This window comes from Nyctibius grandis, chromosome 2 (genome assembly GCF_013368605.1).
Source record: "Nyctibius grandis isolate bNycGra1 chromosome 2, bNycGra1.pri, whole genome shotgun sequence".
Lineage (NCBI taxonomy): Eukaryota > Metazoa > Chordata > Aves > Nyctibiiformes > Nyctibiidae > Nyctibius > Nyctibius grandis.
The window spans coordinates 29075671-29092610 of record NC_090659.1 but is presented as its reverse complement, the minus strand read 5'-3'; the positions used below and the strand labels follow the sequence as shown (position 1 = coordinate 29092610).

Here is a 16940-nt window from a genome sequence, read left to right as displayed (position 1 = left end):
ATGGGACTTATTGATGACCATTTGTTGTCAGGGCCTCAGTGTACTTTCAAAGAGCAAAGGTATTTTGTCTCCCATTGATTCAAGGGATTTGAGTTTCTAGATAATTCTGTCAAAGCACTGTCAGACATATTAATGTGATTTCTTTTGTTTAAATCTTGATGGTCTCAGTGTCAGGTCTCAGCTGACGTCTTTAAAAGCATTAACTTTTAATTATAGGTCAAGATCCATTAAAGAAGCTGAGACATGTCTGAACTGTTGCAAACTGTGTCTCATCTTTCAGTTCCCTAAACGTCTATGTGACACTACTATTACTTCATTGCTTTTTCTGCTGATTGCCAGTTGTCTGTTAATATAAAATTAAAGGTAAAAAGCACTGGTACACAGTAACTAGTCCACTAAAAATTGAAGCCACAGAGCATTGAATATGAAGGCAGCAGCAATGTAAACTTCAAAAAACACTGGTTATTTATAGGGAGCTTCACTTTGTTTTCACAGAATGAATGGTATTTTACGCTCCACACCATTTAGACCTCAATCTCTCTTCAGGCAAGCCAAGCTGTTATTTTTGTGAATAGTTTCTAAGTCGTTTATAACCAGGCCACTGCACCACTGACAACAACATCTTTGAAGTCAGGGACTATTAATCCACTGTAAATTTTCTGAGCATCTTTATCCTCTTTCATTACACATTCATTAAAAATCACAGAGGCAAAAAATGAAGGTACCAAAAACCTCAAGCTAACATACCCTTCGGTTTCAGATTAAGGACTGAAAGTTAGTTAGCGCCAATTCTGGGCAGTATAAAAAAAAAAAAAAAACAAAAACAACCAACCCACAACATCCCTTAATTTTTAATGTGGAGCATTAGGGTTTCAGGGTTCCTGAAATGCATCTGTCAGGGAGGTGAGATCAAAGTGCACCCAAAGGCCCAGACCTCCGGGAAGCAAGACCCACCACCCCACACAGCCACGCCTGGGGACACAGTGAAGGGGAAAATCGTAACGTTTTTTAGCTTTCCATCACAGGGCACAAGTGCCGGGGCGGGAGGGGAGTGACTTCCCTACCACCAGAAAAGGCTGCGTGTCTACACAGACAAACTGACACAAACTTTAGGACTAGAAACGCCCGAGGGGCGTTTCGGCTGCGCGGCGGAAACTGCCGCCGAGCCCGCGCCTCCGACCGTTAACGGGACCTATTCGACCCCGGGCGACGGCCGAGGGGAGGCCCCCAGGAGGCAGCGGGAGGGATTACTCTGCACCAGGGAGGCGGCCCGCGCCCGCCCTCCGGGGCCGCTGACCCCGAGGCCAGCTCGGCAGAGAGCCTCGGCTGCAGGCACCGCGCAGCGAGGGGGCAGCGGGAGAAGCGGCGGGCGCGGGCGGGGAGTCGGGCGCGCTTCCCCTCGGTCGCCCGGGGGCTCCCCGGCCCTGGCGGCCGCCCTCCCGTCGCGGCCCCTGGCGGCCGGCAGGGGGAGCTGCCCGCGGCGCATGCGCGGTGGCGTCGCCTGCTCCGCCGGCCACGCACCGGAGAGCTCGGGGGCAGCGAGCGGGGCGGTGGCGGCAGCGCGGGGCCGGTAGCACTTGGCCACCTCCGTCGCCCGCACACCGTCTGCCGGCGGATCCCCGCCTCGGGCGGCAGCGGTGAGTGCGGAGCAGCGCGGGCGGTCGGCGCCTCGCCGCCGCCGGGGCTCCTGCCCCGTCCCGCAGGCCGGGCCGGGCGGCACGGCGCGGCGCGGCGGGCGGCGGAGAGCTGGCCGGGCCGGGCCGGGCCGCGGTGTCCCGGGAGCGGAACGGGCAGCCGGGCTGGAGCCCCCGGGGTGAGCGGGCGCGGCGGGGCGCGCTTGGCGCTGCCCGGCGGGTGTGCGTGGGGCGGGGGTCCCGGGGGGGTGCGCCCGGCGGGGAGGCCGCGGGGTAGAAAGGGTGAAGCGTACCCGGCCGCCCTCCTCCCCTTGCCGGGCTCCGGCGGCTGGGCCGGCGGCTTCTGACGCTGGCGGAGCCGCCCGAAAAACTTCTCTCCAGGGGTTTGTGCCGTTCCCAGTTAAGCCAGGGAAGAAAGTGTTTTGTCTGTATTTAACAGAGCAAAAATCCTGAGGACTTTTGATAGAGGTTAATGGTTGCCTCCAAAATAGGCAACTGTTAAATTTTTCTCTTAAGTTTTCAAAAACATCACAGAATCACAGAACCAATCAGGTTGGAAGAGACCTCTGGGATCATCGAGTCCAACCATCACAAAACCACAAAATAAAACCACAGCCATCTGACACTTTCGTGTTTCTGTTAAAACTTTTTTTACTTTTAGCAGGGTCACCCAGACTCCCTCTGTTAGATCTGCCGTAGGCAGGGCAGTCACTGCAGTTTTTAAGATGCTGAGTATGGGTAGGTGTATTGAGGCTATGAGCCTGGTTCTCCAGAGGTCTGAGACCCCTCCTAGGCCTAGCGCTGGCAAGGGAACAATTTATTCATATCCACAGGAAACAGGTAGTCGGGCAGGGAGCCTCAGTGTTATCACAGTTGAAACTGGGATTGAGTGGTGTGTTGGTTGAGGGGTAGAAGAGCAAGTTGTGGCCAGGCTTGTCTGAAACAAAACAGAGGGAATGGATCCAGTGAGCAAAGCAAAGAAGACTATAAGCAAATGAAGACACTTGAAAGAATCTCAAGTTTTTGTTACCCTGTTGTTATAGATAAGTCTGGGGACAGAAGAGGGACAGTTACGCAGATGTTGGTGTTGTGGATCAAAACCAACACCTTAAATTTGTTATTACTATAGGCTGATGCTGTCACTGAAAAAAGAAAAAACTAGTCATGCTTTTTCTGCAGCCTTGCTGCTCGTTGCTGCCTTCTGTACAGTCTTCTCCCCATGCTAGGACCATTGTTTATACAGCAGTGGGGTGAAGTGGCATGGAGCATCACCCACAGGCTCACACTAACCTTTTCAACGTTTTTTCTGATTAACGGAGTTAGTACTCGTGTCTGGTTCTCTGCACTGCCATAGGGATCCTTATGTTAGCTCAGTGTGTTATAGGGGAGGGAAAAAATTTATTTTTTTATATATAAATGAATACGTATGTATGTAAAAGCACTGTTTTTTTATGTATGTATGTGTATGTATACACATAGGCACACAAACACCTGTGTAAAGGGATTGTGCATCTGCGATGTTGCGCATTCTGGGTCTCGTGTTGAACAGAGGGAGTGCCACTGATAAAGCGGTTGTGGGGGAGGTTTACAAGCGCGAGAGGTGAGTAGCAGTCTGAGTAGACATATCTGGTGAGGGTGAGTTTTCACAAGTTGTTCTTGCTGGACCAGGCGAGTGATATTAGAAGCCAGAGAAGAGGGGATGGGGAATTTCTGTGTGAGGGTGCTGCATGGAAACAGAGGAGTGAGACTTTTTACTCATCTATTCAGCCATCTCCCTTCAACCTCTTTTAGACATGAAAAGTTTATTTTCCAGAACTGATTAGGATAGAGCCGGATTTGTGAGTATCTCCGTTTTCTTGGAATTAGCGTATATCAGGAAGTCCCCAGGCAAAACATGGATTATCAGTTTCTCACACAAGTTCATCCTGAGATTTGCATCCAGCTAATGCTACAAGATAACGTATTAGTTCAAACAGCAAAGCATTGCGTCTGGTTATAACACCTATAGGTGTTGAGATTATAATGTGGTGGCATCAGTTTTCCTTTGCTAGAAGTGGGTAGTTACACAGAGTTAGAGTAACTATACTAATATTGTCATTTCCAGAAGCACTCACAAATGAAGAAGAGGAGAACTAAGTTTTTTAGTTAGCTTTAATTCAGCCTCTTTGTACTTCTACATTGAACTAGTTTTCTATTACGTAGTAACATTGTTTGTTGCAAAAAAAGCCCTGTTATACTCAAGGTATGAAAGACATTAAGTATTTTGGTCTTATCCTCATTACTTTGATTGTGTGACATGAAGACTTATTTTCTGAACATTACATAAATCTGCGTTCAAATTCTGCTTTGACTGTGGAATTATAAATTTCCTTGTGTCTTCTCTTGTGCTTATCGCCTTAATATCTCAGTACTTGACAAATCGCCCCTTAATTGACAAAACTCTCCCAAGACAAGGGAGACAATCATCTTCCAACTCCATGTGAAGAATGAAAGATAAAACTATGGAGACCAAATCTGGTCCAGGTAGGATATTATTTTTTTTTCAGGGTATTGAGTCCAGTGTCCTGGTTTATATTAAGTGCACAGGTGCAAATAAATTTAATATCTGATCTAAGCCTATGCTGCTTTTGCAAATTGAGCACTCAGATTTTGGGAAAGGCACCCTTAAAATAAAATGCATGCAGTTAGTGTCCACACTGAAAACAGCATTTTTAAGTAATTTATGTAGAGTCATGAAGGAATTTTGTGGCAAAAGCAGGGATAAAATACTCTTTAGGACAGTGCTAACTTATTTTAGACCACACTACTGTGAACCATTTTTGTTTGCTCTTTTTAAACAGCTCCCTTTTCCTGTGGTCTTCTTTTCCATCATTGTGTCCTGCCTACCTCTGTGATCTCCGTCACTTGTGATAGCAAAATAGTCCGGTGAGGTGGATCACAGAATTGATCAGGTTGAAAAAAAATATACATATGACTTACTTTTGACCCTGGATCTTTTCCCTTACCTGGCTCTTATAAACAGCTGGGTGGGCAGGGGAACAGGAGATACAGTTGGTACCACTTACCCTCAGTATGTGTTCTGGGAAAAACCTAAGCCGTTTTGCCCCTTCACTTCCCTCTTCCTTTAATTCTGTAAATTTTATATGCTCCATTTCTTCCCATTTACTCAACAAATGACACCAGGTTCCTATAGGCAAGAATTTTATTTTCTTGAACCATCCTGTGAAGAGCTTTTGCTTTCAGTTTCTCATCTCCATTCTGAACTTCTCTGCTGCTTTTCATCTTGCTCTTTCATGAATTCCTATCAGCTGTGTTTCCAGGATGCTATCTTTCTCTGGCTTGTGCTTCGTTAATGTTTTTTTTTTGCTTCAGCCTCCAAAGACAATCTGATTTTCTCCCCCCATCCCTTGCTTCCTCTCCTGTTCCACATTATAAACAAAAGCACTTGCAATGTGCAATAAAGAACAATACAAAACTGGCAATGGAGTGGATTAAATGACCTAATGTCTATATCTGTTCTCCTGCCAGTTATTTTTGAGTTCAGATGTTGTTAACTACTTGACCTTTTAAAATCTAATCTGACAGTGTCCAGCCCTTTCCTTGTTTACCTTTGGTTTGTTTACTGATTCTTGTTAAGTAAAATTTGATATACATTTGCGAGGTCTGAAATATGCATAGCCCATTCTCGTTGCCAACGGTTTTGATGGTACTGATTATCAAGTGATCTGTGTTTTAATCAAGGTTGCTGAATGCCATTATTAAAATAACTACATTTCGAAAGCGAAGCCTGTCTTCATACTGAAAGTTAAAGAAATTACATACTAACCACCTAAAATGTGTTTTGGCTTGCTAAGGAAACATGTTTGTTGAAAGCTATTTTATGTGTATTTCAGGCTATCGCTTGTTTTTCATGATGGATAATCGTTATGTAAAATATCTTTAACCTCGGATAAAAGTTATGCATCTCTTCAGAAATACACTTGTAAAATCAGACAGGAAACATGTTTGCACAGCCCAGCATATTGGAGTTAGCATCCAGGGCTAAAACTCCTGGACAATATAGTAGCACAAGAAAAGTGTTGCCTGTTTTCAAACTAAGAATGTTGCTTTGTGTAAGTCTTTTTTTTTTTTTTTTTTGAGAGTAGATGTCTTTACATGGAGGAGAAACAGACTGTCCTCCAATTGCATCTTGAAAGTTTGAGATCACTCACATTGTATACATTACATTGTGCTGTGTACCTGTTCAATGGAGTGGTTTTTTTCAAGCATTTGAATCAACCTTCTCACATCACTTCTGAAATGACTTTTGAAAGTTGGCATCTCATGTTTTAAGATCACCCACTCAAAATACTTTCAGTTTTTCAATGTAGTGGTCAGTCTGCACCAATATGATTACTCACTCCAACAGTGGTCAGATGAAGTAATACTAAAATCCAGAGAGACCATGTGAAAGGTAGTAACGGAGGAGGAAACTTCTTAATCCTGGTGAAGTAGTTCATTTTGTTGCCTGAAACTGCAGAACTTCTGTTTGCCAGAAGTCTAGGGTAGGTGAGACTTTTTTGTTTACACCAAGACATTATACCCTGTTGTCGTAATTCTGGATGTTCTTGTTTTGCTGAGGTCTTTGTTTTCCTGTAGTGTAAGAATGAATGCCACGCACGGGTTTCAAGGTTCACTTTACAGCAATTCCTCATTCAATCCCTATCGCTAATTTAACTGTCCAATATAACTGTCTAAACTGGGTGATATTTATTACAATTACCTGTATTTCTAGACGTTTACTACTCGGCATTGAAGAATGATTCCTTTTTGGCTCAAAAAGTGCGAATTTGTTAGCTTGCCGGTGTGAGGTAGTTTATGGGAATGCTACCAGGAAAATTCAGAAATAGTGGCTTCATCAGACGTGAACTTTTGCACCTGCCTGTACCTCCAGGTTTATCACTGTGCTATTTACTAACCTTGTGTGTATTCTTCAGCTTCTATTTGCAGAGTATTACTCTTCAAACTATTTGCTAAATAAAGTTGGGAGGAGAAGTAGCTTTCTGTTCATCTTTCTGTCCCTAGTCTTCATTCTCATGGCTACGGGGAAGAGTTGAAAGAGGTCTCAACAGCAGAATTATTAGCTAACTCTCTTGCCTGTCTTCCTATAGATTTCCCCTGTGGCAGCTGAAATTAGCACAGTCCTTGGCATTTTATTTCAGTACTGCTGAGCAGTTCTGAGTATCAGAAATGAAACGAACTCACTGTGCTGTTTTCTGTTTGCTACTGTTGGTTGTCAGAGCTGTGGGCAGCAGCAGAATAAAGGCATGGCTTAGTCTGGAGAGCTGAGTGTGTGGCTTTGTAAGCAGCTTAACTGATTTGAGCATGTCCTGTTGCCTGAAAACGAGTTCTTGCTTTTCATCTCCATCCTTGCTAGGTTTTGCATTTTGACCGCTTCCCTTGTGCTGGCACTAGCACTCTTAGTGCTGTGCAGTCAACTGAACCAGGGAGCTGATTTGTTTTAAAATGAAACCAGTCAAACTAAAAGAAGCATGTTGACACACACACACACACACACACACAAGGCTTTCCACAGGGCTACCTCTGGCTGGCTGGGTGGCCAGCCTTGGGGGCTACCTGCTGGACCTTGTGTTGACTCAAGGGAGTGGGACTATGTGGCTCTGTGGAGCGGATTACCTGCTCAGAGGGCAGCTTTAGCTGGGATTGATTTAAGTGCTGACTCCAAAACTATCAGTGAAGCAGGAGTGTATCGGTATCTTTCTCTGCTGACATCTTTGAAGAACAGCAGTAAACTGTTCGAGGGGGAAGATACAAGGAAGTCCCTCAAGAGGGACAAGAACCTGGTGAACAGATCAAACAGATCAAACAGGTCAAACTCAGAAAGTGGGAAGAAAGGTGAACAAACTCATCTTTTATGGAAAGGCCACTTAGGACGACCTGTAAAGGAGTGCCCAACTACAAGCTCATTGGATCTGCAGTTGTCTCAGAAAAACAGAAGTGTCAAAGCACTTTCACTATGGTGGTTCTTTAGGAACTCTTGGCAAAGGTTTGATCAAAGTTTTCATCTCAATATAAGAAAGAAATTTTTTACAGTGAGAACAATCATTCACTGGAACAACCTCCCCAGGGACATGGTGAAATCCCCATCACTGGAGGTTTTCAAGATGCAATTGGACAGGGTGCTAGATAACTGCATCTAGGCTCCCTTTCCCACGAAAAGTTGGACCAGCCGATCTTTTGAGGTTCCTTCCAACCTGGGCTGCTTTATGGTTCTATGAATTTTTTGTGTGGGTGAAGTGATCCACACCAGAAATACAAAAGGTGGAGATGCATCTGCTGGTGGGCACCATGCCTAGGAAGGTTCTCCAGTGACTTCTGCAATGTATTACATATGTAAATGAATACAACAGAATTACCAGATTTAAGAAATGTCAGTGATGTATTTGTTTGCATTAGAAGACTCCTCCACATTCTCTAGGTGCTGGAGTTAGGTATACAGCTTCTTGGGGGTGGGGGGGAGCGCCCTTTAAATCCTCCAAGAACAAATGTTAGTCATGCTAGATCCTGTAGAGGATCTTTCAGTTGTGAATGAAGTTTTCAAGAATTTATTTTAAATATTTGTATGCTTTTGACGTAGCTAAGATAAATTATATCTTCAAATACGGTTAATTGCACACAAATTTGACACATTAATTTGGCATGTCAGTTTTGGGAACTTCAATATGTGTAAAATTTTTCTTGCCTTAAATCTTTTAAAACTGATTCTAAAGCTAAAATCCTTCTGAATTGTTTTTGTTGTATACTTTTTTTTGTGCTTCCTACTCACAGGCAGAATGGGTATTGTACTGAATCACTTCATAAGGAGTAGGAGAGCATCAGCAGAATTATTGTTTTAGCTTTGTGAGCTGCTCTAGTGTTCTCACAGTGCTGGAAAGTGTGGAAAACTCTTTGTAAGTATGCCATGATACTGGTAGTTTTGTGACTGCTGGAACTCATGCATCTTCATTTTCTATGGATTTATACTGTGTCGTTGATCATTTATAAGCTGTGACTATAGCTTTACTGTGGTATTTATTTCTTCATAAATGGCAAATTTGAATTAGATGTTAATTTGTCTTCCAGTCTTTTCTCAAGTTACAATGTTCAGAATGCCTCCATCCTCTATACTAGTGTGCTTTCTTTAGGAAAACTTCCATGAATTTAAGGTTTTCTACTGTTCCATAGTAGTTGATTGGAAAGGACCAATGAGTAAAATTGTTGGACTAGAGGACATGAGAAACCCCAGGTATACACAAAGCCCTTTTACTGAAGGAAAACAATCTCAAAATAGGAAAACTGTGTTAACACCTTTTGAAAAGAAATACTGTTGAAGTTTTCAATTTTTGCATTTCTAGTAATTCTTACAGAATTGTACCCATTTAAATAAAAATTGGTAACTTCATTTCAGTCTTATTAAACCAAGTGTAATCCATGTTATTGAGGCTACAAGGTAACTGAGGAGGGTGCAAAACTAGTTGCCTGATAGGTTGGCTTCGGTCGCAGATACAGTCTAGGAAATTCATACTTCCTTTCTGCAGCCGTCTTCGAGAGACAAGGGGTAGAGGAGGAGAGGAGGCCAGTGGGAGAGGTGCGAAGCTGTAGTCCAGAGCACAGAGCTGCATCAGCCCACATCAGGGGCTCTGATCCCCAGTAAAGGGTGAGTAGCAGTGGTAGCATGGGAGGAGAAATTCCTTGGCTCTCCTTTGAGGCTGAAGCCAAAACATCATGTTTTATTATATTCCAAATGTGTAAATCAGCTGGAGTACTTTTGTGTGTAGGTTTGTTCAAACCCTAATTAGGAAAAATCAAGTGTAATGCAGTAAAAAAGGCAGTCATAATGTGTGCATCTTAACGTATTTGGAAATTTAGGTAAAGCTGATGTGAGGGGATATGGGCATGGGTGTTGTGAGGGAGGGAAATAGCAGTATTTTAATTTATTTTTTTTTTCCCCGTGGTTTGTAGGGCTGTTTACCCTTCTGTTTTCCTGAGGAGTATGACTGCAGCTGTTCTGTGGATTCTGGTGGTGTACACCTTTCTGTGCACTCTCTTTATGCAGTTTCCCAGTGTGACGGAAAACTTCATAAAAATCTGTAAAGGTGTTGTGCCTCGTTATCTTTTCCCTAGTTACCATATAATTTAATAAGATGAAATATGTAGTTATGACTCTTCCATCACTTCTATGCAATTGATTTTTGGTTGACTGGAAAATCTCATTAAAACATGCTCTGAAATGCTGTCATATGTGCCTTGCTTCAGAGGAAGACAGGCAGGGTGGAAACTTGTATTAAAACATGCTGATGCTGCATAAATATTTGGAAGAGAAGGCTTTGTTTGCACATTTCTCTTAGCTTAGTTTAGCACTTCACAAAGAAATTACTCTTTTTTTTTTTCTGGCTAATTTTTCTAAATTAAATGAGGTACAAGACATTGTACTCATTTGGCCTACCAAACAAGTGGTAAATGCAATTTCTGTATGGAGTAAAATATTTGCCTCACCTTTGCCTCATCACAGAAAAGCAAAATAAACTTTATGAAGTAGTAGGCTTAAGTTTGTGGTAAAATTATTGCATGCAAAACAAAGATGACAATGTGAAATTATCCAGGTTTCCTTTGGCTAAAAAATTCACATTCTGAGGTCTAGAATCTTCCTGTTTTCTTTTTTTTTTAATAGCTGCTTGAAAAATACTAGTAGTTTAGAGGGAAACTGATTTTTAAAAATAGCTATTGGTCCATACCCTTCACAGTATTGTAATGATTTCAAGAAAACTTCAGTGAGTTGAGGAGAATCTTTTTCAAATGTACAGAATTGTCAGGTCTCTTTCTTTCTGTGAAAAGAAGAGACTTGAACATTGCACACAGACTGATACAGTTGGAGGCTGGATTTTGTACAGCCAGTTTGTGTTATTGGAAAATCCATAAAGGTATTATTTGTGACATTTGGGTCATGGTGTTGCTTTTTAAGATGTGTTGGGCAAGAAAGTATCTATAAGAGTTTCAAAGTAGGAAAAATTTAGCCTTGATCTTGTGACCTTTTCTGAGTGGACAAACACCATACCTGCAAAGAAATTATATTCTTGTGAATGGACTGTGCCCACGTACTGTTGCTTGGCCCTTCTCTGTCATACATGGAGGAGTAAAATTGGAAATAAAGGTAGTACTCTTTTTTCTTTTTTTTTTAATTTTTTTTTTCCCCTACCTGACCTATAAATGCTTTTAAAAGGCAGACAGCACTGTTATAATCTGCTTTCTGCTTATCCTAAATGTTTTGATGTGTTGATTTGGGGGCAGATGCGAGACCCAGAGCCAAATGAAAAAGGGAGATTGTAGATAAGTGAGTAGGATCCATTAAAGACACCACTTGCCATCTATCAACTCGATTTCTATTATGTGCTGGTATTTACTTACCTGCTCCTAATCCAGTTTTAAACCACTTTGGAGAGGAACTGGATATATTTATTCATTCCATACTGGGCACTGGACTGATTCCCTCCTTTCATAGCCAGCTAGTTACCAATAAAAGGTGTATGTGGTGTTTCTTGTGTGTGTTATAATACATACTTTCTTTGAAAAACTGTGTAATACTAAAATCTGAATGTTAACTGGCTCCTGAACTTTAGCAAATGGTTGGAACATTTGGGAAATTTGCCTGGCCACAAACTGCAGAAAATGCTAAACTAGGTATTAATAACGTGAAGGTTGTTGGAAGCTAAACAGCCATTTTAGCATTGTTGGAAGGTAAATGGTTAGCCTTCTTAGCGTATTGGAGAACATAAGTAAGAACTGCTATACCAGATCAGCCAAAAAATCAGCCTAGTGTTGTGTGTTGTGCCAAAAGCTGGCAGGAGATGCTATGGGAAGAGTCTTAGAGCAGAGCATGGACAGAGTAAGCCTTCCCCGATAAAGTCCTGGTTATCAGTAGATCAGAAACTTCATGGGATAGAGGATACATCTAGAGAATTGTGTTATAGTAATGATAAAATCTCTCCCTCATTTACTGATTTCCTTTCTGTTTTTTAAGCCTATTTCTGCTTTTGTCCTGAACAGCATCTTATGGCAGCAAGTTCCATAACTTAGGCACTATGTGAAAATTCAGGTCCTTTGATTTATTATATCTATGTCAGCTTAGGACAGTGGGTACCCTCCTGTTTCTCATGTTGTGAGAAATAATGGTTAGCTGTAATGTGTTTGTCTTCTCTTTTCTGGTCACAGGTATATAGCCAAGAGACCAATTTACCCAGACAGTCTCTCTGTGTGTTATGATTAGATCAGCTGAATGTCTGCCTTCTCTAAACTGAGTTGTTTGTTATACAGTGATTATTTAAACACAAAGGATTTTTTTCCTTTTTCTCTTTTTTTTTTTTTAAAATAAAAGCAGCATGTAATTTTTAATCCGTATACAATCCAGTTTCCAACTGGAGTTGAGAGCTTCTGAGTAATGTTCCTCAATTTGTTGTCTGCAAGGCATCAGGACATGGTCTGAACTGCAAAATGAAAGGTGGCTTGTTTGTAATTTAGGAAATACATGCAAACATTTCATTTGTATGAAAACAAGGGGACAAAATAGGGGAGGAAAATAAAATGAGTGCAAATTCAAAGCTGTTTCTCATTTAGGGAGGTTGTGAGTGAAAACATGCTATAAAAACAGTCTGCAGCAATTCTGATACAGTTCATGTGTTTTTTTTCTTTCTTGAAAAGAGCTAGCAGGTCCATTTATTATTTTCTCTTAGTATAAATTTAAAAAAATACATGACAGCTATTCAATAAGCAGCTGTCACTTTACTAGTATAACATAAGAATTTATCAATACATTATTTAAAACTTCAGCCACCTGTAAATGTGAGGCAGAAGGATCATAATGTAATTTCCCTGGCTTATTGTGTATTGACTTTGTGTGTAACTTTATTATTTTAGAAGCTGGTAACAGATTTCTGAGAGGGAGTTATTGAAAATTTTGATAATGGTGATCATAAACTGGATGTTAATTTTGTAGTCTGTAATTGCAAGTTTCCACTCTTGGGGAGGGAATGTGCTTTTGTTTGCTGAATTTTTTGAGGGAGATGAGGGGTGGCTAGATTGTCTTCTAGTTCTCAGATTAGCTATAGATGTCTCTTTTTTTCTGGTATTTCTGAGGAAACACACTGGTATTTTAGGTTTTTATCTCTTAGATTGGGCCTTGTGGTATCCTGTGTATTAGCAGTGTTTCATTTTGTCCTGGTTTGGACAAAACCAGGAGTGTCTGCCACCGGTTTAATAGCCGGCCCAGCCTTAAACCATGACACGTTTCCACAGTGAGAACACAGCATTTGAAGACAAGAGACAAGCACATAGACTGCTTCAGAAATCTCTTTTACTGTGGTGAGGTTTTTTGTTTCTGGGTTGGGGTTTTTTGTTTGTCTATTTTGTGTTTTGTTTTTTTGCTCCTGCAAACAATACTGTAGATAAGTCTGGTGGTTTTGGGTGGTGACCCCAGCAGGTTCTGGTTGGGAGGTATTCCTCCTAACTAGCTTTCCAGCACTTACTTTCTTGTTTGAGGGAGAGCCTCATGTTACCTCTGTTTTTGTCAATTTGTTTGTCAAAGTAATTTTGTAGCTCTGCAGGAAGTTTTGCCAGACATTTCTGTCGCCTCATATCAACCTTTTGTTCTTTGCTGAGGAATTGCTTATCTAGAGCTTCCTTCCTCACAGCTTCTTACTACTTTGAGCATAGTCATACAGTACGCACTCGGTGTACCTGCAGTGGCGTTTTGGTTCAGATTAGGAGCGTGCTTTGGAAGAAAAACTCTCTATTGTCACCACCTACTGTGCTTTGGTTTGCGTTGAAAAATCATTTCAAAGCTCTCAGACTGAATTACTTCTGGATGAAAGTAAACCAGAAGATACGCTCAAAGAGCATACCTGCTGCAGTCCCATCGCTGCACAGTGTTCAGCTCATGGAACCAAATTAGAGCTACCCCAAAGTAAAATTGTCAGCAAGTGCATGTTGTGTTAATGTTGCGTCCTCAGCACCAACTGTTTTGTTCTTCAGATTTGCTCCTATTGCTCTGCATTCCTGGCTAATGTGAGTATAGTCATGGATAGAGATAAATATACAGCACTTAGAAGTTATTGTTCATGACCACTGTACTTGCTTCAGTTAGAGAGTCCAGCTATTCAAGCCTAAGTGAGAATAGATAATATCAAAGTAGCTGACAATTTGAATTTGATTTGGAAGCTGACACACAAACAGTAATTAGGGTAGTGAGCACCAGAGCTATAACGAAGCTGTTTTCCTGTCTCTGTTACCTTTTGCCCTTTCCTACTTCATTAATCTGCGTTCTCCTCCATTCTCTAACATGCTTATTCTTGTGACCCAGTCACTAACCCAGATCACCACAATATTCTGACACCTCTTATGTACTGGCTGCGCTTTTTCCCTATTCTCATCTCTTCAACTTTTTTGACTTACCAGCTTGCAAAGGTCTGTACAGGCTGTGGCTGGTCCTGAGCGTGGTGTGTGCTTTCTGACTACCTACTTTCTGCTGGCGAAAATGGATAATGATTTACAGCCGTCAAAGGCACCATGCTTCCTGAGATACTGCCGCAATTGGGGAAACCCCATCTTCGCTTCAGTGAGAACATTAATGCGTTTTCTCTGTTCTTCTTGGCCATTGATTTTTGTGGAAAACTTATCACAGAATCACAGAATCACAGAATGTTAGGGATTGGAAGGGACCTTGAAAGATCATCTAGTCCAATCCCCCTGCCGGAGCAGGATTACCTAGATCATGTCACACAGGAACGCGTCCAGGCGGGTTTTGAGTGTCTCCAGAGAAGGAGACTCCACAACCTCTCTGGGCAGCCTGTTCCAGTGTTCGGTCACCCTCACCGTGAAGAAGTTTTTCCTCATATTTATGTGGAACCTCCTGTGTTCCAGCTTGCACCCATTGCCCCTTGTCCTGTCAAGGGTTGTCACTGAGAAGAGCCTGGCTCCATCCTCTTGACACTTGCCCTTTACATATTTATAAACATTAATGAGGTCACCCCTCAGTCTCCTCTTCTCTAAGCTAAAGAGACCCAGCTCCCTCAGCCTCTCCTCATAAGGGAGATGTTCCACTCCCTTAATCATCTTTGTGGCTCTGCGCTGGACTCTCTCTAGCAGTTCCCTGTCCTTCTTGAACTGAGGGGCCCAGAACTGGACACAATATTCCAGATGCGGCCTCACCAGGGCAGAGTAGAGGAGGAGGAGAACCTCTCTCGACCTGCTAACCACACCCCTTCTAATACACCCCAGGATGCCATTGGCCTTCTTGGCCACAAGGGCACATTGCTGGCTCATGGTCATCCTGCTGTCCACTAGGACCCCCAGGTCCCTTTCCCCTACGCTGCTCTCCAACAGGTCTGCCCCCAACTTGTACTCATACATGGGGTTGTTCTTGCCCAGATGCAGGACTCTACACTTGCCCTTGTTATATTTCATTAAATTTCTCCCCGCCCAACTCTCCAGCCTGTCTAGGTCCCTCTGAATGGCTGCACAGCCTTCCATTGCGTCAGCCACTCCTCCCAGTTTTGTGTCATCAGTGAACTTGCTGACAGTGCACTCTATTCCCTCATCCAAGTCATTAATGAATATATTGAATAGAACTGGTCCCAGTACCGACCCTTGAGGGACTCCGGTAGACACAGAAGAAGAAATCTGTGTCAGATTTAGTTAAAAGGTTTGGGGGAGGGGGGGACACAGAAAGTAGAATGGATAAGTAACACAGTGTCAATAGTTTTGTTTCTGAAAAAAATCAGGATAAAAAAAATCCTACTGTGAAAGTTTTATTTAATTGTTCACCATTCCCACTTAAGTAAGGAGAGGAATTGGTTATTGTTATGTCAACACTTAAATGGATTATCAATTTAAATACTCTAAATTTTAATTCCCAAAGCATAGTATCTAACCTAAAACAATGTCTTTTTAACATTTTAACATCTAGCTTACAGAAGACTGAGATATCTGAAATGCTGCTGTGTAGGCTGCTCAGAAAGGCACGGTCTCTTGAGGATTTGTGCAGGTCTGCTTTCAATGCAGACACTTATGTAAGTGTTCAGTTGTGCCTCCCAGGAACTGCCCCGCATGGTCCTCACACGCTTGAAAACAAACCCACCAAAATTCTCCCTCACAAAAAGGAGAGCGTTGTTACCTCTTCTCCCAGATGTCCTCCTCGCCAAAATGTATATATCAGGAGATTGTTCTTGTCTGGTTTTGAATGGGAGGGGAAGGAAGAGAAGTCTTAGCTTATAGCAACTCCCCCTTTGAACAGGAGAAGCCTGAAAGTAACCAGAGAATAGCCAGCCAGAATATTGTGGCAGCTTTAAACCAGCAAAAACCACAAAGTAGCTTAAAGAAGGGGTAATGGAGTTGAGGCAGAAGCTTAGAGTTCAGTCTCAGTCAGCTGAAGCCCTGTCCAGCTGCAGTCATGAGGAAGCACCATCTCTCTGCTAACAGGAAGGTGTTCAAGTTGTACTCAGCATGCGAGTTCTGTGAGTGATGATATATTTTATTGGTTTTAAGGCGTAATGGCAGTCCGCTAAATACAGGTTTCTCTTAGTGGTCTGGCCTGTGGGTTCGGATCCCTGTGTAATCAAAATTAATGATGATGTTTTAAATGGTGTGTTTGGATAGCACCTACAAAGCAGAGGTTTGTTTTTTTTTTCCAGTTCTCTATTTCACTCTTTTCCTCATCCTGTGTAGTCTCAGGTGGGACAAGTCTTTTGCATCCTTGTCTGATAGAGCAGTTTACAAAGTTTTCCACCCCTCTTTATTCCCACCCAAATTCCCTGGCTAACCTTGCTGTTGCAAACAAACCAAACTTAACAAATGCAGAGGCTTCTCCCATATCCTTAAACTGTGGACTTCCTGCTCAGAGAAAAATCAATATATTTCTCCAGTGTTTGAATCCATGTAAATCCTTGTGTGCACTTTTCCTGGGGAAGAAGTTCTTTTGAAATAGATTGTTATAAGTAAAATTGTAGTCTTCTGTAATATTTTTTTCCAACAATGTAAAAGCCAAATGTGATGGGACTGGGATTTTTAGGCAGGCACATAACTCATTTTAAATAAATGGAAGTCAGATAATTATCATCTGTCTTCCTGTGTAATTACTTCATGTTTTCATTTTTATTCTAAATAAACCTCCCACAGGAGTGTTTCAGTTGTTGCATTGCACCTGGTTTGGGGCTGGGGACTAGAAAAGGGGTGTTTATTTTTAGACTGAACATCTACTGATGTTTTATCTAGCAGTGT

General features: G+C 42.2%; 1 protein-coding gene across 3 annotated transcripts in view; it reads left to right on the top strand.

Moving 5' to 3' along the window:
- The first annotated feature begins 1506 nt into the window (after positions 1–1506).
- PRRG1 (proline rich and Gla domain 1) overlaps positions 1507–16940 on the top strand; it is a 34973-nt gene continuing 19539 nt past the window's right edge. Inside the window, exons 1-4 of one of the 3 annotated variants that reach the window (XM_068395382.1) lie at positions 1507–1637; positions 8463–8584; positions 9212–9330; positions 9636–9769. The gene's annotated coding sequence lies outside the window, so the exon portion shown is untranslated. Of the gene's footprint in view, positions 1638–1744; positions 1814–8462; positions 8585–9211; positions 9331–9635; positions 9770–16940 lie in introns of those variants that run through there. The other 2 variants (XM_068395381.1, XM_068395383.1) reach the window with 2 other exon arrangements.